Source organism: Nelumbo lutea, chromosome 2, assembly GCF_056320005.1.
Source record: "Nelumbo lutea isolate HS-2025 chromosome 2, American lotus-T2T, whole genome shotgun sequence".
NCBI lineage: Eukaryota > Viridiplantae > Streptophyta > Magnoliopsida > Proteales > Nelumbonaceae > Nelumbo > Nelumbo lutea.
The window spans coordinates 113,955,785-113,966,080 of NC_142685.1; the positions used below are offsets into that span (position 1 = coordinate 113,955,785).

General features: G+C 35.9%; 1 pseudogene; it reads right to left on the reverse strand.

The window, feature by feature from the left end:
* Positions 1-1,014: 1,014 nt before the first annotated feature.
* LOC148872947 (leucine-rich repeat receptor protein kinase HPCA1-like) lies at positions 1,015-6,709 on the reverse strand (annotated as a pseudogene).
* Positions 6,710-10,296: the final 3,587 nt, after the last annotated feature.

Here is a 10,296-nt window from a genome sequence, read left to right on the forward strand (position 1 = left end):
AGCATTTTTCAACCCAAAGGGCATGACCTTGTAACAGTATAGGCCGAGCTCGGTATTGAATGTAGTCTTTTCTTCATCAGCTAGGTCCAACCTGATCTGGTTGTAGCCCGAATAGGCGTCTAGGAAGCTCAGCAACTCGTGCCCTGAGGTCGCGTCCACCAAACGGTCGATCGTAGGGAGTGAGAAACAGTCCTTTGGGCAAGCTTGATTTAGGTCGATGTAGTCGACGCACATGTGTCATTTACCATTTACCAAAACGGGGTTGGCCACCCAGCTCGGGTAATGGACTTCCCTGATAAAGTCGACTGCGATGATCAGTATTAAGTTTGTGAGTTATGATGATAGGGTCTATGCCAGGCATCTCTACCGCGGACCATGCAAAAACATCTAAATTTTCAAGTAATAAGCGTACTAGTTGAGATCGCAGAGGCTCCTCAATGGAAGCGCCAATCTGAAGTGTTCGAGCTAGGTCCTCTGTCGATGCCAGGATGGAGACAGTCTCTTCTATGGGTGCAGCTCACTCCTCGCACTGCTCCATAGGTCACTTCAGTTTGATGTCGTCGGCCACCTTGGCTTTCCCTTTGAAGGCGGTGACGTAGCACTTGCGAGACTCAAGTTGATCACCTCGCGCTATCCCGATTACGAAATCCGTAGGGAACTTCGTTGCCAAATAGTAAGTGGAAACCACTGCACGTAGGGCATGGGTGATCGACCGACCTACTATGGCATTGTACGGGGAGGGGTAGTGATTAAAAAGATATATTGTGTAGTGATTAAATTATACATAGTGTTTTACAAGTATTTGATACCAAAAGCATAAAGGGATATACATATTAATTATGTCCACACATTTTATTTGTAGTGAACTAGTTATACCAAAAGCCTTTTCCATAAGATCTTCTTTGAGCATTTCCCAAGCAAGAAAAAATTAATCTTTTAATCTCTAGTATCACCATACTAGTGGAAAGCTATAAATGATAGGGTGCAGGGATTATGTGAATTGGTAAAATGCATTTAAGTGCCAAGTGTTATGTGAACTAGTAAAGCAGACCCTGCATAATGCATTGTATTCACTTGGCAATTTGTATTTACATGCTCTAAGCCTGCATTTGGCATTCCTGCATAAGGCTCGTTATTATTGAGGAGCCAGTTGGAAATCTGGATTTGGTTCTTGCACTCTCCATTATACTCCAACCTTTTTAGTCGTACATTGAGAAGATCCTTCCATTGATAAAAATATACAAATACAAAGATGTTTTTTAATGCACGACTGTGAAGTGTTGTGAAAACAGTGTAAATATAAATATCTATAGTATAGATATTATAAACACAAATATAAACTTGTATTTGAAAAGAATACAAATACAAATATGTACAGTTCAAAGCGTTACATTTTATACTTTTAAACCTATATTTTGGACCATACATATTTGCATTTGTACCATGTCCAAACTAAGCCTAAGAGATGCACATGCAATGGGCGGTCCTAATCTTTGATCATATATCACACGGATTCCTAAACATGCAAAATATGGGACTTGTAAGCCAAAATTATATATTCTAGAGGGATATATAATCTATAATCTCTATATATAAAAGAGGGAGTTGCACTCTTCTTTTTTGTCCTATGAAAAGATGAAGAGAGGGTAGACCTGTTGCTGCAACGGATGCCTTAGAAGAAGTCCTATGGTGTATGTTGTTTGAAGATGACATAGCTTTGGTTAATAAAACTAAAAATTGATTAGATTCAGTTCGGAATATATGCTTTAAAGTGTAAGGTTTAGAATAGAATTAAGTTAAGTAAACAGAAAATCTGGAAAATAATTATAATAGTGTTATCAATGTGGTTCATGATGACTATTCATTTTGGCCTCACTAATTATGTTATTGAGTAAGCCTACTTAAACTAAAATATCGTTCAGGTTGAAAGGATCAATAATTTTACAGGATATTTCTATAACTCAAGAATCTGGTGATGGCAATAGGTATCCAGATCTAAAACTAAATCCAGTTTAGATTTTCCTTTTCCTCCAAATGTTAATGTGTTCATTGAACCATAATCAAATAACATGTTTAACTTGATGCATCTTTTCCTTCTAAACATGTATCCTCGACAAATTAAAGTACTTATGAAATCGTACATTTGTCATTTGTTGATATAGATATAATGTGATTCTCTCAAGTAGAAATGTAGAATAATATAATGGCAATGCATTCTTGAAGAGACCTTCAGGATGGAAGAGGGACTACCTATGCAGTAATACTTACCATTGTTCCTTTAACTTAGGTGGAAACATGTCCCTTAGAAATGTCTAATATCAACTTGGATACAAAATCTGCAACCTTTGCAACTAAATTTTCATCCAGCAGAATATTACTCGACTTAACATCTCTATGAATTATGGGGGGATTAGCATGTTCATGAAGATACGACAATCCTCTGACTGAGTCTAGAGCAATTTGGAGTCTCCTCTTCCAATCTAAGTGAATTCCCGATCTCCCTGCGGTTGATGATTGCAGAATAATTTCTTATTATGTATTAAGATATACAAAATAGGAGAACGTTTATGGAACTGTGAAACATACCAAACAAATTTTCCCAAAGCGTCCCATTAGGAATGAATTCATAGACCAACATTTGCTATCTTTGCTCTAAACAAAAGCCTACTAGATTCACCAGATTTTTGTGATGAACCCGTGAAAGCAACTCAATTTCATTTCTAAATTCATGCCCACCCTGCATTGAACCTTGTGTTGCTCTTTTAATTGCTACCACTTGCCCACTAGAGAGAATTCCTTTATAAACCTGGAAAGGGAACAAAGTTCACTATGTTGCCATGCATTGCTAGATATCAAGAGCTTTATGAGTTATAACAAATGGATTAGTACATTGCCATAGCCCCCAGATCCAATTTCATTACCTTCTGAGAAATTGCCGGTGCACACTTTGGGTTCATCATAAGAAAACAATCAAGCTCCTTTTAATTTTGGTGCACCACCATTATCACTATTCATTTGAAACAACGATGCTGCAATATGGTGGATAAAAGTTCAGATAAGCAATTTATATTGGAAATTGCAACTTCTCAAATTTCAACATACTATCATATGCACTTGTAAATTTGGTATAGAAAACATTATATTCATAATTGCATGGAGCACATTACCAAATGGTTTACTCAATTCAGTAGTTTTGTCTGCACGTTTCTTTTGCTGAATGAAATAGATTCCCACACCCATGAGTAAGAAGACCAAAGAAGCACAAGAAATAGATTTTCCAGCAATGGCACCTGAGCTTAGTGAAGTTCCTTGACTTCCACCTAAAACAATTGTTTTGTTCATTTTTTATAAGATCCATCATTTCAAGGGGTTGACTCAAATTTTGTTTCTAAGCAAGAATAAAACAAGTTACTTGGGAAAGGATAAAAAAAATGCATTAAATGCATATGGCCCAAATATATCTGAAGGTTTATAAACTTGGTTGCTCAAATAAAACTCAATCCTTTGAACCTCTGTCCTATTAAAGTACTTACCATTTGACTGGAAGAGTTACAATTGCATCTATAGATAGTCATCCTCGTGAAAGAAGATGTTTTGGAGGGAAACTGAACCGGGCACAAGGCTAAGGTTTACCCAAAGGCTCATTTCTAATGAATGAAACATAGCGGTGTTGGACAGTTCTTGGAAGGTAGGTGCTTTGAAAATTAACATCCTTGTGTATGGATAGGCACAATCACAACTCTGAAGGTTCACACTTTGTTGTGGGGGACATGACTTGGAGCCACAGTTAGTCAGGTCAGTGGAATAATCTTGTCATGTTCCTTGAAGCTGGCAGTAGTTATCACTCATGGTAATTGTACATACTAGATTTCCAACAAGTCTGAAACCCATGGTAAATGAAAATGAAAAATAGTAGTCACAATAGATGAAAGTTCATATAGAGGACATGGTAAAAAGAAAAGACTAGCAGTGCATGCATGATCTCACATTAGGGTGTTCGAGTATCCAGAGCGATTTATTGATAGAATATTGTTGTTTTGCAGATCAACGAACTGCAGTTGTTGGCCAATGTTGTTACCCAAGGATTGATTCTGCTAAAACATTGGGAAAAGGAACTAGGAGGAATCATTATCAAGTATTTATCTAAAGAGCTTGACTTACAATTGGTGGGGGCAGAAGACCTCGCAAGTAGTGGGCATCTCTCTCTTTCTCAATAAAGGCAAGTCCTTTATTTATGGTGTGGATCCCTCAACAGAGTATACTCACTACACGAGAAAAAAAGGTTCAGATAATTAAAATGCATTAACATAATGAATAAACATTTTATTATGAAACTATAGCTTTGACATGCAATGAATTAGAAGTTGGAGGTGTGAACATTTTGTTCTCTTTAGTGGCTTCTGTTACACAAAAGAAGTAGATGATCTTTTAACAGATTAAATTCTACATAGGTTTGTTTTGAATAATCTGTCCATCCAACAACCTTGTAAAGCAAGGAAATGGCTTTAGAAATCATACTCTTTCTGTCAGATGTTGTTTAAATGCTGTGCAAGTTCGGAAGAAAATTCATAGGACCTCCAATTATGGGCTTCGCTTGTAACTCACATACTGATGTTACTTAAACTAAATCAAGAACCACTCACTCATTTCTCCCATCTTCTCATCAAGGACTCTAAGGTTATACTGCAACAATTTTTTATAATAATAAATACACATGTTGGTGGTCCTGTTTAACCTATCCAACCCATTGATAAGCCCAAATCTTGTGAGACCAGAGAAAGAAAACCAGAAGTTCTAAGGTTATAGTTATACATTTCTCTTACTTATGCAGACGAAGGTTTAAATTGGATTTTTTTTTTCAGCATTAATTCAAGCTAGCTTAGAAAAGACTTACCAAAATAATTGTTAGTATACAATAATCATTAATCTCACCAGTAGTTGGATCAACCTCACTAACAAGACCCACTGAAACACCTACAAATACAGATAACCACACTTGCCACAAGAGCCTAAAATAAAAAAAAAAAGAAAAATCAAGTAACCATGTTTCAGATAAGCTGTATCTAAAATAGGTTCAACAGACACATTGGATGTTCAGAATTATTTAGCAGAAAGAAGACTAGTTTCAAGGCTGCTGTCAAGAAATTCTAAGCAGTGCATTCTCTCAGTAGTCTACTACTTTTTCCTCTGTAATGTGGCCCAACTTTCTAATCAACCTGTAACCAAATTCTTGGGTTCTAGATGGTGGATTTTGGAAAAATCATCAGAATCTCAATAATCTAGATTTAAAGAATTCTAGGATCTAGAAGTCTAAAATCAAACCAGATTTTTTTTGCTTGGTAGTTTTCAATGGTTGTATGCATTCCAACCAAAATTTGGAATTGTAAATACTCTGATTATTTGTGATCTTATCAACTTTAAGAAAACCATTCAAAACTTCCCCCAACTTTATTGACCATGTCCAAAACTTCCCCTCAACTTAAGATACCTCCAGGAAACCCCTTAGAAGGTCTTATGAATTACATATACTGTACCTAAAGTCAAGGGGAGTTTTAGATAATCTCCCATGAACTTGTAAGTAGATCTGGATATCTACACACTGAAATTTCAGTCTATTGGTTGCCATAAATGCACAACTACACATATTTATTCTGACGAAGGCAAAACAATTCCAGTTCCATTCCTCATAAATACAAGAGGAAACGAAAGTGTGATGGTGTGGTGGATTGGTGATGATGCTCAATAATACAAAGTGGATAGAAAATTCTATATTAGCTTGGTTAGAGAAATTACAAATACCATAGAAATAAACAATACCTCAAAAAGAGCCTTTGATTTTGTATCCTCAACATGGCTATTTATATTTCTCATGAATAATGTCCTAGAGGGGTGTTCACCATAAGGGTGTTCCCCTGCAACAGAGCCATAAGAAATTTGGTGTAAGATAACATTGGATTAATCCACAATTGAACAAATTAAGTTAATGTTTAACAAACATAAAATTCAGTTACAACTCTATGTAAGAAATATTTTTAGTTGTACCTAAAACCCGGGATGTATACAGACTGAAGAACCTGCAGAGTGAGCTTAGATAGTTCATTTTGGAGTTGGAATATCTTTTGCCCTTCTTCATACTAGAGGTTGGTATTTGCATAAGAAATTGAGCTTAGATAGTTTATTATTTTCTTTCAAGTTCTCTATCCTTTTCGTTTATTATTATGTTCTATGCATTTCAGCATGTTTTCTTTGGAAGCTAAGTAGCACTTTTTCTCTGCCATGTATGAAGAATCTTTGGAACTCTTTATTGATCGAAAAGATCACCAAAACTCTTTGTCTATAGGTGCCAATTGCCACTATAGATGTTTCCAAAAGTCCACATTAGGCTTTTACAAGATTGTTTACAGGTTGCTCCTACTGAACAGTAAAATAAGATCACCTAATATCAAAGGCAGTTCTTAAATGTCACATGCTAAAACTACTACTTTTTTTTTTGAAGTGTAAAGTGAAAATTCATTAATTAAAATAAAGAAATACAATCCGAGAAGTAACAAGATGGCACCTCACCATACCAAATACAACAACTCTAAACCAAATAACAAAAAACTGATCCAAAGCTACTACCTAATACTTTGTGTGCTTATTTTAAACATAATAAAGAGTCGTAGTTGAAATTTAAAGCATCACCAACATTTGATGTCAGATACCTCATTAAAGATATAACATCCTTTTGACCAATGCTAGAAAGCTCTACCTGGGAATGATATTCATAACCTTGACAGGAGAAAAACTAGGATCTGGTCAAGATATGGTAATATTCTTTAAATTTGACTTTATCTCGAGGTAATTAAGGTCATCAACTACAAATCCAATTGATTTCCAATCCTTCGGCAATCAGGCATGTGGTCAGTGCTAGTACTCTCTAGGCCTTCAAAACAATGATGTTTTGAAAGAAAATAAAATTTTCAATTGAGCAAATCCTGATGTCCATAAGGAATGTGAAGCATAAAAAAATGCCCTGACAAGAATATGGTAAGTTACTGAATAATCTAGACCCATCCCAGACAATCAAGATCAGTTTCGAAACTAAAAGATTTAAACTAAAAACAAAAATTTCTAGAATGAACATCTTTTGACGAAGAAATTATTGTTTGTAGATGATTGTAATGGATGCTTAAAAGATGAGAAAGAAACTAAAGATAGAATAAGGGAAAATAGTAGTAAACCCACCTTGAGAATGGCAGAGGAGGAAGACGGTCGACTGGTTCTCACTTCTCACTGTTCATTGCTGCTGAAATTTCTCCTCTCTTGCTCGAACGGACAGAGGTCGCTCAGAGAATGGCCCAGAAATTTCTCCCTTCTCAAGCATGGATATTTTTCCTTCTCAAACTTCAGTGTAAATAATTTTTTTGTGAAGGAATCTTTCACCTTCTCAAATGGACAGAAGTCTGGCATCTTTCTTTCTCGTGAAGAAGCTTCTCTTCTTCGAAAAATTTCTGCAAGGTTCTCCCTGAAAAGAGAACCCTCCTATCTTGTTGAACAGGAAAGACTTCGCGCGAGAGAGAAAATTTTTTGCTCTCCCGCGTTAGACTGGTTTGTTGTAAAATCCGTCGGTTTAGTAAACGATTAGACCGGTTCATTGTAAAATTTGTCAAGTTTATTAATATAAACCGTCACAGCAGCATTGAAAGACCGCCGCCTTAGATATCCTTATAGTGGCGATCAGAAAGACTGTCGGTTTTGACCGTTTTTCTTGTAGTGAAACTACGGAGATTACGAAGAGAAGAGGGTTGATACAAACCATCCATTCGTTAAATGACCTTCAACAGTTAAAATATAGTTGTCAGGTTGGCGCCTAGGCAACAAGGTGCCTTTGGAGGGTCGCCTTGCCTAATTGCAAGGCATTATACATTTTAATTTTTTTATATTATAATAATAAAACAAGCATTACCAAACTAAATTATTCAATTTTCAAGTTAAAATACTAGTTGTTGTTATTTTGTTCTTATTGTTAGGGTTCAATCAGCATAGTATACTTTGAACTATTGACGACTTTGAAACCTTATCTCATAGGTACGGGAGAACTCAAAACTTTATCCAATTAATGATCCGTTCGGTTCGGTTTGTAGTCGGAATCGGAATCGTAATTGTTTATTCTAGAGGTGTAAATCGGGTCATGCTGCCCATGGCCCGACCCAATGGTTCAAGGGTCATGCCACGGCACACACGATTGTGTGGGCCATGTTGGGCTTGGGGTTTCAGGTGCTGACCCAGCTCATAACACAACCTATAAATAATATATATATATATATTATAAATTATAATTATATAATATATTAATAAAATAAACATTTATTTTCAATTTTATTATAGTAATTTATTTAATTATTGTATATATAAACAATTGTATATATCAAAATTCATATAATAAAAATTTTAAGATTTTTTAAATAAATAGCATTGTCCCGGTCCATGGCTCGTCTTGGCCTAAGGCTCAGCCAACGAACCAGCCCAGCCCTCGGACCTTAGGCCATGCTGGGCCGACCCCCCAAAATATCCCAATGAAGGGAGGCACGACCTGTGTCGGCCCAGTACAACCCATTTTATGGCTACAGTCTATTCCCACAATTTATTTGGTTCAGACAAAAATGGGAATGGGAATTGGAATCATCATTCTAAAGGGAAGGGCAATGAATGCCATTCCAACATGAACAAGAATGGGATTCTGATTGCACCCAACCAAATAGTTGGGATCAGAATAGTCCATTCTGATTCCGATTCCATATCCTTATTCTTGCAAACCAAACAAGGCCTAAATCATATTGATTACTTTCTTATTCTTATTCTTCTTAGTTTTCTTTTTTTTTTTTTGTATAAATGCGTTTATTATCTACATTTTAAGTTAAATGAAGATTATACATTCTTTTATGAAGATTATAAACAATTACCAATGAGAGATGGTTACTGCATACCCCACTTGCAAATTATTACCAAGAAGGCCATTAGACATATGAAGTTGTATTTTATGGAGGCATGTTAAGAGCAAGGGTCAAAATTTTGCAGCGTTTCGGCCCTGTAGGTGTGACACTATGGAATGGTGAAAATTGTAACGATAGTGAGTATGATGCATGGGGGATAATGGCATTAGAGATGATACTTAGTTTTGTGGAAGCACGGGAGGTGATTATGGAAGTTTGGGAGAACAAAGGACAGAATGATACTATGGCTAAAAAGGCTCAGAGAATGTGTTAAGCCTTAATGGAACAAAGGGAATAGCTGGGTGATAAATCGGTCAAGGGTGGTTCTACATCCCTTTCATGTCATGAACCTTATTATTTATACACATGATGCATGGGCAAGAATTTTAGAATATTACCAAAGTGGTTAATGAGGATTTCATAATATTCTTTTAGTTGTTCTTATGTCGCTATGATCAGGACATGTGTTGGGCTGCAATGCAGGGATTTTTTTTCTCTGATTCTCACGCCCATGTACTCCTATTACACGGTATGATCAGGTTTTCAGTTATTTTTATTCCTTAAACCATAGTTTTCTCCATTCGTTTTTGTTTTGTATCTTACGAAAGGTATTTGTGGTTCACGATTTAAAGACGAGGAGCACCGGGGACTAGTTTTTATAGGGAGAATTCACGGTCTTCTACAAGTAAGTACTACTCAATGGATGACCGCGGAACCTACAGTCTTGATTTTGTAGCTAGTCTGCAGTGATACTTTAGTATTATATTTATCCCTTTACAGGCCCATATTGGCTGATACATATCGTATTGGTGACTTGCGACTAGTTTCTATAGGGAGAGTTCACAGGATGACCGTGGAACCTACTGTCTTTATTTTGTATCTAGTCTGCAGTGATACTTTAGTATTATATAAGTTTATCCTCTTACAGGCCCATATGTATCGGACCTACTGTCTTGATTTTGTAGCTAGTCCGCATATACTTTAGTATTAAATAAGTCTCTACCCTTACAGGCCCAACAGGCTTTTAAATAAGTCCTTGAACAAATTTGAAAAAAGAAAAAACTAAAACAAATGAAGCACCCAATGATAAAGACCGATATGCTCCATTTGGCGTATTGACCTATATCGATATTTAAAACGTTGGTTAATCAGTCGTTGAGTTTCGTGATGGTTGTTCTTTTAAATCTCATGTGTGGGGAACGAAAACAAACAAGAATTATTCAATTGTATAATGTAAAATTTTCCCTGATTAATCATGTAATGGCCTTTCATTTAATATAATGGAAATTATTTTATCTTAGAAAAAACAAGTTATAACCAT